Here is a 4,225-nt window from a genome sequence, read left to right on the forward strand (position 1 = left end):
ACAGGACCAATAGGTATATACCCTAAAGAGTAGAATCCAATCGGTTCAGTGGTTACCGAGATCTTAAGCTTCAGCCGGACGGACAGACAGACAGACATCATTCTACTTTGTATTAAAGATATTAGATATCATCGCATTTAATGATCAACACACAAAATACCATTAGCCTCGGCCGCCCATACTGTGGGAAAAATCAGAACTGACAATAATTTAAATAAGAAATTATTAATAGAGGTAACGAGGCCAGGGATCAATTTTCAGAAGCAACTAAATGAGATATGAAGAGATTTTAATTGTATCATATTATGCAATATTTGTGTGTGTGTGTGTGTGTTATAGTGTTTTTAAAATCCCTTATTTTGGCACAGTGTGATTCTCACCTAAGAAATGTATAGTAATAGTTTATTATTAATTGTAATAGCAGGGCTCGGCAGCTATAGCCATAGTTATCAATCCTTTTGTTAATTGACCGCATAAATGCGTTAAGCAGCCGCTAAACATGAAAAATCATTTGTCGGATTACTAATCTGTTCATGCAGTAAAGCGGATGAATATTGGTGTCTATAATCGCTGCATCTGTCTCTTGACATTGTTGCCGCAATTTTTATTCCATTGCAAAAAACACGATATTGGGTTTGTTTAATTATCCATCTAATTAGTTTTTTTCAAGAATTTCATGCGTGGGAAAATTTTTCAAACGTGGGAACCATTTATTTTGATTTAAATGGTACATATGATTTTCATTTAAATTCATTTTTTGGACCTGTGGGAACTTTTTTTAACGTGAGAACCATTTAATTTTCATTTAAATGACACACATAATTTCTTTTTTTAGATGCAAGGGAAAAAAGTATGAGATGAGAAAATAATCTACATTTCCAGTATATCTTCAAAACTGATTAATATACGGTGGATTAGAACCGGTTCTCTGCCATACTGAAAATTTTATTTATAGCATCGTATTATATTCAGTTTTCTACGATTATAAAAATGTACAGTAAAAAACTGGTTTTAATCTTAAAATTGTACATTTTTATATCCACGGAAAGCTGTTTATAATAACTACGCACATCGCCCAATCATTTAATACCTTTGGATTTAAATATCCATTTATGCTAAATTTTGTTTGCTTAAATAACTCATTTATATTTTATGTTTGTCTACTAGTTAGTCTGCAACCTGCAGCTGATTTTTTTTATCAATTGATAGCGGGTGCCAAGCCCTGGATAATAAAAATTGCTGTGGCTGGGTATAATAAAAATAGTTGTGGTGCTTTGAAGTCATCTATCTAGTAGATAAATATTCATGATATATACAAGTACTAAAAAGTATACTTTTAAAACAAAATTAATAATAGAAGGCAAATATTGTTTAAGCAAATTCAATAATATTTTAGTAATGATGACATATTCATGTTATTTATAGTTATATAGCTGTTGTTTAAATAACTTTTTAATAAGGCTTAGTCTTGAACTAGAACGATGTCTCTCCGTCTGGAATTTAATTGTTTTTAAATAATTGAAAGTCTAAATTCATGATAAAAGTAAAGAGCAACCACAAATCGAATATGATTAAAGTCCCTCAACAGATTATGACGTCATACGTTAAATAACCAATGAGAGGCCAGCATAAATTTTACCATTGGTCAATTACAGTGTATACTGGCTATTCTATAACGTCATAATCTGTTAAAGGGACTTTAATCATCTTCCCACAAATCCATATAGAAAATATCTCTGTATGTTTGTACCGAAAGATCAAAACCTGGTCGTTCAGAGGTGAGTGGAATCCTTATAGACTGACGGACAGACAAACAAACAGCGTTTTACTTTACAACATTGTCATAATGACACATTAACAGCTGTTATTAATAAAGTAATTTTTATAATTAATATTAGTAATTCATTGCATCGTACTAATGACAGTTATTCATAGATAATGAAATGAAATATCATTATCATTTGTAGGGTATATTGCTTGATAAAAGCGAAGCTTTTCTACAATTAGGGTACGTCGAAACGTCCGTAACGGATAGATCTTAACGTTAATTTAGGTATATTAAAATTTTCCTATCGATTTCAAATTTGGCACGGTGATTTCTTAAGTAGTTAGATATGAGTTAGAAAGCGTAGCAACTCTATAATCATTACAAGAATGTCTGTATATCTATTTAAAACATATTTATTTTTGAATATTAATTCCTAAGACAACAATGTACAATATTAAAAACGAAGCATCTCTCAGATCCTAAAAATGAAAGTATGTCCTTATATATACGGTTCTCTATTTTGCAACAAATCTATGTACAATTTAGTTTAGACTTACAAATTAATGTTCTACTTTTTCAGTTTTGACGCTATCAAGAATCATTATTAGTTTGTCCTTCTTTCTGATTTTAGATATTCGCATTTATGGATGATGTCAACCTTGTTTTTTTAAGCAACTCAATATATATGAATGTTAGTCCGTTGGTTATTAACCCTTACAGATCGGGGGGGGGGGGGTCATATTGACCCCCCCCTCTAGTTTTTTTAATATCATTTTTTTTGTAGGTAAGATGGAGAGCTGTGACTTCATGAATTTTTAAGTTTAGTAATTATGCGTCGGCAGGAGTTGATTTTATTAGGATATCTGGTCTGTGTCGGTCGTGGTGTCCGGTCAAAGTCGGTTGGGTAGCACCAAAATTTAAAAAAAAATCTAAATAAATCTTAATTTCTACATTATGACTTTTGTGTATAAGGTAGAAACCTAAATTTTTTTTGGTGAATACTGAGTATCAATGACCTTATGAGAAAAGTGGTGTTATGACCGTTTGACCACACCCTGACCGACTTTATGACCGATTTTTGTCCGGCTTTTACTACAGACATATATCATGAATATCGTGGCTTCTATTACAGCTAGAGACCTATAAATTTTTTTGATGAATTCTTGAGCAACAATAAACAGATAAAAATATTAATTGGCGCCGCCAACCGCCGTTTTACCGCCGTAACCGCCGAAAATGGCGGTTTCCGTTATTTGCCGTTTTTCGGCGATGATCAGAAAAAGTAATTTTTTTGTTATGAAAAATAAAAGTTCGTCCTAAAATTTGATCATCCTAGCTGCAAAATTGGCCGCTCTACAGCTGTTTTAAAATTTAGCGGCTGGCCGCTAAAAAGCGGCTAAGGAGCGGCCTGACTGCTATGACTAGAAAAAGTAATTTTCTCTAAAAATACACATGAACCACCAGAAAAAAATTTTACGTCTTTATCTGTAACAGAAGCCAAGATAGAGGGGGGGGTCAATATGACCCCCCCCCCCCCCCGATCTATTAAGGTGGGAATAGGGGCCCGATCTGTAAGGGTTAAGGAATATTTTGTGATGTAGCCTTAGGAAAAATGCTTCTAAGTGGAATTGTAAAACTTTAAAGTTAATTTTCAAAAAAAAAAAACTGCTCAACTTATAACAAAATCATTCATGTTATTTAATATTAATAACAATATTAATATTAATAATAATATTAATAACAAGGTTGGGAAGGATGCTTTTTTGGCCGGATATCTGGCCAACGTTTGATATCCGGCAAATTACAGGATATCTGGCATTTAAAATCAGCCGGGTATCCGGTATCCGGATAGTTTCAATATCCGGTATCCGGCTGGATATTGAAAATGACCGGATATCCGGCCTAACCCTAATTATAACATTATTACCTATTTAATTTACATAACTTTTAATTTATTTTTATTATGTCTTCCGGTTAATAGAAATTAGCATATGTCAATAATAATATAAACAAAGATGATAATAACCATTTCTGGCGCAGTAACGACAAGTTCATAAAACAAGGACGAATACATTATATGAAAGCTTAGCTGTTGGAAATAATGAGCTAAACATTATGGAAATATTTAGAAATACAGGGAACAAGGATGACAACATCCTTAAAAACAAAGCTCTGAAACTGAAGGACAAACGAACATTAACATCAATAGAATGTCAGAACTGAAAATAAACAGAATATAAATGTGAAATATAAACAAATTTCTAACTAAGTAAATATGTAGCAAAACTGATATGATACAGAATATTGTTTAAGGACATATCTACTTTTTAGGACTTGATTATAGAGATTCTTCGCTTATGATATCATACCTAGTTGTAATAAGAATCAGTATTCCAAAAATCAGATGAAGAGGATACTCATTTTAAACAAAAAAAAAAACTGTGGTTTAAAATTAAA

This window comes from Acartia tonsa, chromosome 8, assembly GCF_053477335.1.
Source record: "Acartia tonsa isolate MP-2025a chromosome 8, ASM5347733v1, whole genome shotgun sequence".
Classification (NCBI taxonomy): Eukaryota; Metazoa; Arthropoda; class Copepoda; order Calanoida; family Acartiidae; genus Acartia; species Acartia tonsa.